This window comes from Rutidosis leptorrhynchoides, chromosome 10, assembly GCF_046630445.1.
Source record: "Rutidosis leptorrhynchoides isolate AG116_Rl617_1_P2 chromosome 10, CSIRO_AGI_Rlap_v1, whole genome shotgun sequence".
NCBI classification, from domain to species: Eukaryota; Viridiplantae; Streptophyta; class Magnoliopsida; order Asterales; family Asteraceae; genus Rutidosis; species Rutidosis leptorrhynchoides.
The window spans coordinates 150,746,308-150,760,176 of NC_092342.1; the positions used below are offsets into that span (position 1 = coordinate 150,746,308).

The 13,869-nt window shown below is 39.4% G+C and overlaps 1 non-coding gene across 1 annotated transcript; it reads right to left on the reverse strand.

The window, feature by feature from the left end:
- Positions 1-1,371: 1,371 nt before the first annotated feature.
- Positions 1,372-1,478, reverse strand: LOC139873979 (small nucleolar RNA R71). The gene has a single exon (XR_011767687.1). It is a non-coding gene; the product is annotated as a small nucleolar RNA R71 (small nucleolar RNA).
- Positions 1,479-13,869: the final 12,391 nt, after the last annotated feature.

Here is a 13,869-nt window from a genome sequence, read left to right on the forward strand (position 1 = left end):
AGTACCCAGTGACATGTCTTATGACAGGGGCGTTTAGGACCAGTGTAATGAATACAGGGCCTCTGCCTATTCATGAGCCAGCATTCCATAATCTCGGTAGAATAACTGATGAAGTCATAGTATGCACTTACTTTAACCTTATCTGAATTACAAATTTTATCGCATTTACTTTATCTATCTTATAAATTAGAAAATCCTAAAATAAATATTCACTACTCCCTAACTATCTTAGGTTACAATATAGGTTCGATGTTACTGATATCTCTACAATACGACTCTAGGTCATACTTCCCTTACTTATAAGGAGTAGTAAGATTTAGGCCCCGCTAAATATAAATTTAAAACAAGTATCCTCTCCCACGAGTGGCTGATCCTGGCGAGCCGCGGCCTAACGACACCGCGCAAATAAAAACCGTCCGTTTCGGCCATATCAGGAGAATACCTGAGTTTTTGGCGCCGCTGCCGGGGAACTGGTATCAGGCAATCCTGTTTTTTTCAATCAAAATTATTCGCAAGCATTTAGTGGTGTCTAAGAAAGACAATTATACACGGACTTGGTTATTGGATTTTCCGAACAGTCGCCAATTATATTGGGACCAAAAGGATCATGCCACTCCGTAGTCGGCCTGGCCACTTGGTTTGTTGAATAGTTTGTGCGAAGCTTTGTTACCGAAATACCAGGAAATCAGTAGCCAGAACCAAAAACATATTCCACCATAGGATAGTTAGTTAATTAATTAGATTACTTTAGTTTACCTTTTATTAGATTAGATTAGATTACCTTAGATTGCCTTAGATTAAATTAGATTACCTTAGAATTAGATTAGATTAGTTTGGCTTATTATAATTTTAGCTTATTTGCGAAAATTAAAAACAAAAAGGCATACCTAGTGTATGACCCAAACCCGATCTAGACCAGGGCCGTTGTTATTCGTACCTGATCTAGACGCAATAATCTCTAAAGCACGCAAGGAAGCACGAATCAGAAACCAAATGGCGTTACGCGTTACTTTAGCAGAAAACACAAAACCCTCGATTGAAGGTCGAGGAGGACCGATCAGATTTCCAGAGATTCAAGGACACTCGTTCGAGTTAAAACATCACATCATCCAACTCATTCATAATAGCTGTCAATTTCATGGATTACCGAATGACGATCCTAATTCTCACCTTGATAAATTCATATCTCTTTCGAACTCCTACAAACAGCCAGGGATAGGACAAGATATAGTCCGGCTATACTTGTTCCCCTATTCTCTCACTCATCATGCTCAAACTTGGTTTGAAGGACTGGAAAAAGATTCCATCACGTCATGGACGGAGATGGCGACTAAATTCCTAACCAAATATTTCCCTCCTTCTAAACAAACCAAACTGAAGAATGACATCATTAACTTCAAACAAAGTTATGATGAATCTCTTTACACTGCATGGGAGAGTTTCAAAACCCTGCTGAAGAAATGCCCTAATCACCAACTAGAACGGTCAACCCAAATCTGTACCTTCTACAATGGTCTTACGGTAAATCATAGGACGACGATCGATGCAGCAGCTTAAGGGAATCTGATGAATCAAACCGCAGGGAATTGCTCGAGAACATGACAATGCATCATCATGACTGGAACAGTGGTGAAACAACTTCATCATCTGCCCCACTCTCTGCACTTAAAAATCAGACGGAGGCCATCAAATCCCTCACGGATAAGATGGAATCTCTTGCAAAGCAACTCGGAGAATTGAAGATGCAACCGCAGCAGGTTAACCAAGATCAGACTTGTGTTAATTGTACCAACTCGAAACCCACTGAAGACTATCAAGTTGAGTACGAAAACCCTGACGGTTCAGTCTGTTATGTTTAATACCCAGCTCGTCCACCAAATCCCGAATTCAATCAACCACCAAGGGTTAATCAATTTCAGCGAAGCAATCAACCTTTCCGCTATCGCTATCCACCTTATCCAGCCCAACAATCTCAATTGACCTACAATAAACCACTTCCACTCACTGGTTCCCCAGTTGAGGAGAATTCCCCTACCACCCAGATTACAAAAGCAGCTAACCCCACTCTCGGAGCTAATGATCAGTTAACTCAGTTCATCCAAGGACAACAACAGTTAAATCAGAGAACTGCAACCAGGCAAGATCAGACGGAGATACTAATGAGAAATCAATTGGCCCTGCTCAAAAGTTTGGAAACACAGCTCGGACAGTTATCACAACGCCTTGAAACCCGATCGCAGGGAAGATTGCCAAGTAATACTATCCAGAATCCCCACATAGAAGAAGCAAAGCAAATGGATTCCGTAATTCTAGAGGAAGAACCACAGAGAAGGTCAGCTAGGCTCAAGAACAAATCAACATATACTCAGAAGCTGACCCCTAAAACTCCAGTTCGCGTACCATATCCTGGAAGGCTACAAGAAGAACCATCCAAGCTTGATTCATTCAAACTTAATGGCAGATTCTTGGACACCATGTCCAAAGTTCCCAACCAGAAGAGATACATTCGACGGCTTCTATCTACAAAGAAGAGGATACCAGACTCTAACAAAATTCCACTGAGTCAAGAATGCTCTGCATTACTCAAAAACTCTCTACCACCTAAGCTAGGAGATACGGGTTGATTCGTTTTCCCGTGTTCAATCTACCAATCTGGAACCATTCATGCACTAGCAGATTTAGGAGCAAGTATCAACTTAATCCCCTACTCTCTCTACAAGAGATTAGAGTTAGGAGACTTGTCACCAACCAAAATGACAATCCAACTTGCCGATCATACAATTCGATATCCTAAGGGCATAGTTGAGAACGTCTTGGTAAAAGTCGACAAATTCTTGTATCCTATCGATTTCGTAGTAAAGGATATTAAGGAAGACCTACACACCCTAGTAGTGTTAGGGAGACCTTTCATGAATACGGCTAGGACTATCATTGATGTGTACAATCAAACCATGATCTTATGATCACATGGGGAGAGCGTTACCTTCAAAATTGACCGACCAACCAATCTTTCTGGACAGGCAGAGATGTTTGCTATTTCTACCAAACGGATCACTTCCGATGATGAGTCATTACCACCAGCCGATGATATCGAGATGGGTGTCGAATCACAGTCTGTAGACGACCCAGAAATGGAAGAAGAGGATCTCAGCGAAGAAATAGAGGAAGAGGAGGAATCTGAAGAGGAAATGAAAGACGTAAAAGAAACTGCGACAACACCCGTTCCAAGCACTGAGCGTCATGAAGAAATAATAAGGCTTGAAACGGCAGATCACAGTTTAATCATTCGCTTCAAGAAGAAGAAAGACAAGGCTGAGGTTATGGATATAGAAATTGATCCTGTAAGTATCAAAGTGGAGAATCAGAATACTGAAGAAACCCGTTCATCAGACACATCCTCAGAAGAGAAAGATACCGATGATGACGAGGAAGAGCATCACGAAGACATTCTGACTAACTCACACTCTCCAACCGAAGTAGATCAAGGGGAGCCGGACTCTTCTTCAGATCGAATTCCGGTTATATCCACACATGCAGACATGATTACCTTCATTAATGATACCGATGAATTTGAAGACATTCTCGAAGCCATCCGAAAGTCAACCATTGATTTTTCGCTACGCTTAACAGAACGAATCATGGCTATCAGAGAAGAGCACCACCTCTATCTCCGAAGAAAAGACAATGATGTTGAAATCCTAGAAGAACTCATTCAAGACTTTATCAATTCTCTTCACGATCATATCTATCATGAAGAAACCCAACGAGAGCATAATTCAGTGGTTCGCACTATTCTCGAAACAAGATTCTATCGAGATCAGAAGATCATTTACTCTAAGGTTTATAACGCCTTAGCCGGATCTGCACTTCCGTTCTCACGAAACGAACGAGCACTACTAACTCTCATCCGGAAGCATATGGATCTTTCCACCGGCTGCCCAACTTATCACTCTGATTTGCAAATGATCGAGGATATTCACAGTCTTTTTGCTCTTCTGGATAGAGATAATTTTGAAAGCACACCAGAGAGGCTAGTAATTTACGTAACCATTGATCACCACGCCGATCTGATTATCAAAGAGCTACGAGACGTTGTTATGGAAGAAGCAAGGAGAAACAATCCGTTCTCTCATCTTGAACCAGACCGAGTCAACATTGCCACCTACGTTACTAAGCAGATAACACGTATCTTCCAAGAATCCACGTATCCTAGTTTCACATTTAAAGCTGGATGTAGGGAGATATACTCAAAGACGGTGAAATTAATGCTCAGATCAGGATTGCTCTTCACTTCTTTTCAGCTTCGCCTTTTAGTAAATCTGTGTAAAGCTATAGACTCTTACTGTGGAGATCACCGTTCCGAAGACTTCGAAATTCTAAAGATACAGTTTCTGACATTGTTTGAAGACCTCCGAAATGAGCATCACATCAGAGAAATCATCAACACCAGCACTGCTTCCATGATTGACATTCATGGGTCAACCAGCAGAGCTGTGGATCACATTCTCATCGGACTTCAAGACTTATCAAGAGCCGAAACTGCGCACTACTTATCGTTCAGAAGATCTTCAAGAGAAGTACCGGACTTGTTACCACTATTGGTCCGACACTTTCTCAGAACTTATCCACCAAGACTCACATTCCCTCAAGAAGACCAAGATCACAACCATCAACGAGGAATGTTTGCTTTTTGAAGAATCACTACGGTCGAGCCAACAACCTTAAACAAGAGCGCTTCTCGGGAGGCAACCCGTGAAATAAAGTAGAGTAGAAGAATAAAGGATGACAAGTGAGCCGATAAAGAAGAAAGGAAACCAGCCGCATCTGCTAGGGGTATTTCTTTCTTTTCGCTACTAGCTCAAAGATTCAAACTATACCGCATCCTAGCTTATCACTAAGTGTGGGATAACACCCAATTAAAACAATAGACGAATACTCCCAAATCTTCAACTAAAACTCCTAAGTATGGGATACACTAGGAACATTGAGGACAATGTTCGTCTAAGTGTGGGATGTTGGTATCTTTTTATGCTATATCATAATAAACCATTACGAAGATTCCAAGTCCTTAAGCCAAATTTCAAATTTTTTGCAAAAAGAAACCCTTTTCGAAAGAGTATTTTTGAAAACCTAAAACGTTTGTCAATAAAAATAAGGCTTAAGTAAGGTGGAAATCTTGTTAGATTGAAATCTCTAATAGAGCATTGCATGACTAAGGCATTATCGACCTAAATTGATTATGGTGAGGCACCCCCAAATAAGACCAGCATTCATCTTTAATGCTTCACTATTTTCCGTTGAGAGTGCCGATGTCTGTGCTCAGAATCAGAACTTGCTTTAGATCTACATCTCCAAGCAGCAAAGCGTGGTTCGGTTGTAATCAAAATAGCTACCCATTTGTCAAACATAAACCTTCCACACCTCCACTACTTCTACTCCACCACCACATCTATATCACCTTTACTATTTCTCGAAAAATCCAGAAAATGAGATTCCTTCCGAAAACCCGATGTTATAAACCTCTCAAGTATCATAGCAAAGGTCTTGAAAAAGTTTACCGGCAAAAAGTTTCTCGAGATGAAGTCTCCAAAAAAGAAAAAATGATGAAGTTCTGAAAAAAGGAGCAGAACTAAATAAGAGAAAAGCCGAAGAGAACTCGACCGAAAATGATTATCAAAAGAAGTAAAGTTCAAAAGTGCTTCTCAAAATACTTCAGCACTCCTATCTATCCGAATAAAAGTCTGTATAAAGACTGTATTACCCTTTTATCTCCTCCTTCAAAAAAAACTTCACTACCACTCCAAAATTCCTTTCCATCATTGACAAATAACCCATAAAGCTGAGATTACTACCGTTCTCGCGTTAGCAGTAAGGATTTGAGTCTTTATCAAGCCTATGACGATGGGTGCAGCATGACTGGCTATGAGTGTATTCATTTCTTAAATCTATAGGGAACCCTAAAACACTTGAGTGATTTGAGTGACCCGTGAAAGCTAGCCTATGTCATGTAACCTCCTCGCATGCTTGCAGAGATAATTTCAATCCTAACATAGATGACTCACCTTATCTTTTTGCTCTTATAATAAAAGCAAACCGTTTAGGCTATTAGAAAAGAAACGCCGAAAAGATTCTTTAAAATGAGAGTTTCCTTGAGGACAAGCAAAGTCTACGTGTGGGATATTTGATATCGGCTAAAAAGTCACGTTTTCACCCCGGTATTAAGGCCCAAAAACAAGAAAGATTCGAACTTTGTTGGAAAAATACCCACTTCATCGGTTAGAATTGAAGAACAAGTAATTATGAAGATAGTGCAAAAAGAATTAAGAGAATCGGAGCTAAAACGAAGATTCTAGAGCAAAAATGGTGAAAGACAAGAAATCAAGTTACGATCCAGGGAATTCAGGCTGACCAGCAATCTAAATGGCCTGCCATACGGCCTGCCAGTATGGAAACGGCCTGCCATATACGAGCCACCACACGAGCCACCAAATGGCCTGCCTTGCATACGGCCTGCCAAACGGCCTGCCAGGCGTATTTGGCAATTTTCAAGTCTATTTAAAGGGTCTTTATCATTCATTCCAACACGCACTTCAATTCACTTCTTTCTCTCTCTTGTACAATATTAGTCATACTTTCAAGGCCTTCTCACCTCCGAGCGGGAAATTAAGTACCCGGAGGTGAATACTGAAGATTGTATTAGGAGCGTTCTGGAGTCTTGAAGTTGTCACTTTTGTATTCGGAAATCATTTAATCTACTGGTACTTCTATCCTTTATCTTATATAATGTTTTATGATATTATTGCCATGATTAGCGAGTAGTTATCTTTAGTGTATGCTATGATGTAAGCAGTTATAATGCCGAAATAATATTGTGGTTTGTGTATGCTGTTGAAATGCTTTCCGATTATGCTTTAAACTCAATCGCTTTTCTAACTAATAGAACGTAGTTATAGGCTCTGTTATTGGGAAGTCGTGAACCCCGATTCAGAGTACACTATCTGTGTCACCCCTTGGTAAGAGAAGTCTATCGGATACAACGTAAGATCGATCGAGGCACATCGGTTATAGTAAGTCTATCAAGCTTTGGATTCCGACTGAGGACTCTTTTGTAGTGAAACATCTGACTAGACCCCTAGTACATTGTCGGTCCTAGACCATGCTAGTGTAGTCACCAAGTATATAAACTTCCTACGTGCACGCTGAAGCACAGCAGTTGTTGTAAGATGTACCTCTGCTAAGTAAGGCCTTGGAACACGGTTAGTGTTGACCAGTACACTGCACCATAACGCGGTCTCAACCATTGCACCCCGCTTGAGGGATTCTTAGTTAATTAAGGAACTGTTTGTTTAGACACATAAAGGATTGGACCATTAGGATAACCGAACGTGTTCATGGAAGTCATCTTGACTTGGCCATGGTGTTCTTTATGGTTGAACTCTTTTTAAGGGCCTAACTATCTCTTACCAATCATTAACGAAAGCATTGAAGCATATCACGTCTCTCGGATATGGTACACCATGTATTCTATAATGCTTAAGAAAGTTTAGACCATTTTGGAATGTTAATACGTCACCCAACCGAGTCGCTCAATTGGATGAGCCGTCTGAACGTGTATGCCTGTAGTCAGACTGCACGGGCGTCGGGGGTAAGGGACGTTGCTATCTATTCAGAATCTTCAAGCCTAACGCAGTACCCAGTGACATGTCTTATGACAGGGGCGTTTAGGACCAGTGTAATGAATACAGGGCCTCTGCCTATTCATGAGCCAGCATTCCATAATCTCGGCAGAATAACTGATGAAGTCATAGTATGCACTTACTTTAACCTTATCTGAATTACAAATTTTATCGTATTTACCTTATCTATCTTATAAATTAGAAAATCCTAAAATAAATATTCACTACTCCCTAACTATCTTAGGTTACAATATAGGTTCGATGTTACTGATATCTCTAAAATATGACTCTAGGTCATACTTCCCGTACTTATAAGGAGTAGTAAGATTTAGGCCCCGCTAAATATAAATTTAAAACAAGTATCCTCTCCCACGAGTGGTTGATCCTGGCGAGCCGCGGCCTAACGACACCGCGCAAATAAAAACCGTCCGTTTCGGCCATTTCAGCCCTCTATATGAGACGTTTAAAGCAATCGCATTTAATTTTATTTAAAAATATTAACTTTCAAAACATAAGTCAACAATCCCAAAATAGAAACACTGTTGTGATCGTAACCACAAGCCAACATTATTTAAACAGTATAAAAGTTTTAAATGTGAAAGTAAATAATGTTCTTTAAAATCAAATGCTGACTCCACGGCCAGTCATGCAGCAAACACAGCGGAAGCATACCTCTTAAGGACCTGAGAATAACAACACGCAAAAACAGGTCAACAAATAATGTTGGTGAATCTACAGGTTTAAAGTAATGTAACAGTATCTGAAAAATAGTTATCAGAAAAATAGTTTGATTTCCTTGACCACAAGATTCTATCGCTTGCATAAACCGAGCACCTGGATACTAGCAATGACCCGAGTATAGAAACCACTACACCCGACCTTACCTCGTAAAATGTTATACACTTGTTCAAATGTATTTAATGTTCAAAATAAATGCACCACTGCTTTTATAGTGGGTGAGGTTGTCAACCAAACGGATTCGTCCATCTAAATTATGCTTCTTTTTTTTTTGAAAGATCATCTAAATTGTGCTTACACCGATGGTATTAAAAGTATTCAAGCTAGAGACTTTTTGAACAAACTCATTATGCATATGTGTAGTACTCATGTCAATATAAAAGTAATTAAAAATGTAAATATAACAGCGTGTATTCTCATCCCTGAAAACATGTAAAAAGCGGGACTGTAGACTCACCTTTGAATAAGCTCGGAATGAAAGACAAATGACTTGTACGGTTTAGACCCGAGTAATGTAACCTAAGTATACGTATGTAGGTTGGTCAATATATGTATCTTATATATGTGTGGTTTCATAGTGTACGTTGTCTTATTGCTCGACTCGACGCGTTTCAAAGTAAAAGTCAACTATATCATGCAAGTCAAACAAAGTCAACCGAAGTCAAACCGAAAGTCAAACTTGGTCAAAGTAGTCAAATAGAGTCAACATCAGTAGTTTCATGTCAAATATTGGTCAACATGTCAAACCTAAGTCAAACAATACATTTTAGGTCATGAATGATCATTTTCACAATTTCAGTTTATCGTCATGCACAAAGTTTATGAACACGTAGCATACTTAGCACATTATCTCATAGTACAAAATTCAAGTAAATATGAAAAACTCCAGATCATAATTAAACTTAAAATCAATTCCAAAAAGTCTGGACAGGGACTCATACGACAATTAAAAGTCAGGAATCAGAAGGGATACATTTGGGGTTTTCCATGTCAGTTTCTGACCGCGCACTGATTTCATTTTGGCTATAACCAGAGTTAGGAACATGCAATTGATACAAGACTAGTGGCCATAGTTCAAGGACAAATCAAAGTAACACATATCAAAAATCTAGCAACTTTTGTTTAGCCAATATGTACAGTTTATTCGTGCAAATTGAACATTCAGTTTTCAGCTCAAATCAGAATTCACATAAAGTATGGCTCTATTGTGCCCAATACATAAGGTTTCAGCGATTGACATAAACTAACAATAAGTCAAATATCATGTTAAGTTTCATTTTCCAGAATCATACATGCTCAAACAATATACAAAATCCACAGAGTACAAAATCGTGTGCAATTTACAGATTCGATTCTCATTTAGTTAGTCACATTCGCATACGATTATCCGAAGATCTAGATACAATTAGCCTATGATATCCACATAAAAGATGAAGTAATTTTTGTGTAATTTTCAAATATGAAAATATTTAATCACAGAAGTTAACACATTTTATCATACAAGTTTATTTTCATGCAAGTGCTGTATAAAACTACTTTTACACTAATTCTAGCATATCTTGGGCTATACATAAGCAAACAACATGATATCCTAGTCTAACTTGAGTGTTTTTAAATTATATTTCAAGTGGTATAAGTCTCACATGCCAATTCATTTTCTATCAATACTAGATTTCTGATCAAGCAACAAAAACACAACGATAATTCAAATCGACATAACTTAATCATACGGAAACGAAATCAAGCGAATCTAAAGCCTAAACACAATAGTTTTTCTCAATCTGATTATAACATAATAATTAACATTTGAAAAACTTAATTTTTCTGATCAAACAAATACAAGTTCGTTTTTAAACCCTAGCGCATCAAACAATCAAAATAACGATTACAATTAATACGTACGCGTATAGACTTGAGAAATTGACAACATAACTATGAAACTTTAGTAAAATTCAGATTTTAAGAATTAGGGTTTATGCAATTATACCTTTGATCGCGAAAAGAATTATATCAACGCGTAGAGGATAACGCGAATTACAACGTTTGTTCTTGAGGTTTAATCAAAAATTGAAAATTGAAGGTGATGGTGATGGTGATGATGTCGACAATGGGGAGGGAGCAGGAGGGAAAAAGCTGCGTTTTTATTTTCTTATTCCTAATTAGGTTTAATACTTCTATTTATATCAACCCTAGTTTAAACAATTAGCTCATAAGCCCCTAAACTTACAAAAATTGAAACATAAGGGGGTGAGGGGGAGGGGTCGGCTGAATGGGGCCCTCAATGGGTTCCTGGGCTCTCGTTTTGAAATCCCGTGTAATCGTGGTCCGTTTTAAGTGCCATTTAGTCGTACCGAAGGCCCGGAACGCTAACCCGATCGTTAAACGCAACCAATTGTCTAATTTATTAAAAACCCAATAAATTAAATATTTTAAAAAGTTAATAATTAATAAAATTAATTATTAAAATAAACCCGAGCGTTTCGTTGCTTAAAAAGCTTTTATCAAAATCGTATCGTTTTTTATCGTATTTCATTATCCGAAATATTTATTTGAATTAATATCAACCCATATCAATTATTAAAACCCTCTGAAGATCAAGTACGCATTTAATACACGTAAACGCATGAAAGTTAAATAATCGCCGTTAAATAAACTAACGGAAGGTTAACGAAAGTAACGGAAAAATCAGGGTTGTTACATTACCCACCTGTTATTGAAAATTTCGTCCCGAAATTTTAGTGATCGTCCGCTGAAGTGGTTTCCTCGGGAAACAATTAAGGATACTTCAGCCTCATCTGGTCTTCACGCTCCCACATGAACTCTGGTCCTCTTCTCGCGTTCCACCGAACTTTAACGATAGGAATTCTGCTTTGCTTCAACTGCTTGACCTCACGGCCCAAGATTTCAACAGGTTCCTCAATGAAATGAAGTTTGTCGTCGATACGTAGTTCTTCTAGAGGAATAATCAAGTTATCATCGGCTAGGCACTTCTTTAGATTGGATACATGGAAAACGTCATGAATACCGCTGAGTGCTTGTGGCAGTTCCAGTCTGTAAGCTACTGGTCCAACTCTTTCAGTTATCTCAAATGGTCCAACATATCTAGGACTCAGTTTACCTCGTTTTCCAAATCGTACAACACCCTTCCAAGGTGATACCTTAAGCATAACCTTGTCACCAACTTGGAACTCTATGTCTTTCCGTCTAACATTGACGTAACTCTTTTGACAACTTTGAGCCGTTCTAAATCATTCCTGAATCTATAGAACTTTCTCAGTTGTCTCCTGAATAATCTCAGGACCTGTCAACTGACTATCTCCCAACTCGCTCCAACAAACGGGAGATCTACACTTCCTTCCATACAATGCCTCGAAAGGTGCAGCTTTGATACTCGCATGGTAGCTGTTATTGTATGAAAACTCAGCTAGTGGTAAATACTTATCCCATCCGTTTCTGAAATCAATGACACACGCTCTCAACATGTCCTTAAAAGTCTGAATAGTTCGTTCGCTCTGGCCATCCGTCTGGGGATGATATGCTGTACTCATATCTAAACGGGTTCCCATTGCTTTCTGTAACAATTGCCAAAACCTGGAAGTAAATCTGCTGTCGCGATCGGATATAATGGATATAGGCACTCCATGCCTAGAGACGACTTCCTTAATGTAGATCTGAGCCAACTTCTCCATTTTATCAGTTTCCCTTATCGGTAAGAAGTGTGCGGACTTAGTGAGACGATCCACGATAACCCAAATGGTATCGTGACCTCCCACCATTCTCGACAGTTTCGTAATGAAGTCCATGGAAATTCCTTCCCACTTCTACTAGGGAATCTCTGGTTGAATCAGTAATCCTGATGGCTTCTGATGCTCAGCCTTGACTTTAGCGCAAGTCAAGCACTTCCCGACATAAGTGGCAATGTCGGCTTTCAAGTTCGACCACCAATAAAATTCCTTCAAATCCTGGTACATCATATCTGATCCCGAATGAATTGAGTATCTCGACTTGCGTGCTTCCTCCAACACTAGTTCTCTTAACCCACCAAACTTTGGTACCCAAATTCGGTTAGCAAAGTATCGTTTTCCGTCCTCCTTGATGTCAAACTTCTTATCTATCCCTTTGAGAAATTCAACATCAACATTCTCCTGTTTCATGGCTTCTTGTTGTGCTTCGCGGATTTGTGATGTGAGATTCATACGGACAACTATGTTAAGCGCTTTAACCATAAGAGGTTTCTCTTGCTCCTTTCTGCTCAAGGCATCTGCCACAACATTCGCCTTGCCCGGATGGTATTGAAGTTCGCAGTTACAATCGTTAAGTAGTTCCATCCAACGTCGTTGTCTCATGCTGAGTTGCTTCTGATCGAATATGTGCTGTAAACTCTTATGGTCGGTAAAGATAGTGAACTTGGTTCCAAACAGGTAGTGTCTCCACATTTTAAGTGCAAAGACAACAGCTCCTAACTCAAGATCATGCGTAGTGTAGTTCTGCTCGTGAATCTTTAACTGACGCGATCCATAAGCAATAACTTTGTTTCGTTGCATAAGTACGCAACCCATTCCTTGACTTGAGGCATCACAATAAACAACAAAATCTTCACTTCCCTCGGGTAGAGATAATACTGGTGCAGTTGTTAACTTCTCCTTCAACAACTGAAATGCAGTCTTTTGCGGTTCTGACCACTCAAACTTCTTGCCCTTATGAGTCAATGCGGTTAATAGTCGGGGCGATCTTAGAGAATCCTTCAATGAATCTCCGGTAGTAACCAGCTAGACCCAAAAATTGCCTAATCTGCGTTGGCGTCTTTGGAGTTTCCCAATTCTTAACCGACTCAATCTTTGCTGGATCGACTTGTATTCCATTGGCCCCTAAAACATGGCTAAGAAATTGTACCTCTGGTAACCAAAAGTCACACTTAGAGAACTTTGCATACAACTGCTCTTCTCTAAGCATAGTCAATATCGAACGTAGATGCTGCTCGTACTCTTCTCTGTTCACGGAGTACACCAATATATCATCAATGAATACAATGACGAATTTATCTAGGTATGGCTTACACACACGGTTCATGAAGTCCATGAACACTGCTGGTGCGTTCGTCAAACCAAACGACATAACTGTAAACTCATAATGTCCATAACATGTTCTAAACACTGTCTTCGACACATCAGCTTCTTTGACTCTCAATTGATGATACTCGGATCTCAAATCAATCTTCGAATAACAACTGGATCCCTGCAACTGATCAAATAAGTCATCAATCCTCGGTAGCGGATACCGATTCTTGACTGTCAGCTTGTTCAATTCTCTGTAGTCGATACACAATCTCATCGACCCATCCTTCTTCTTAACAAATAGGACCGGAGCTCCCCAAGGCGAAGAACTCGGTCGAATAAATCCCTTGTCTAACAACTCTTGCAATTGACTAGACAACTCTTGAAGCTCTGGGGGTTCA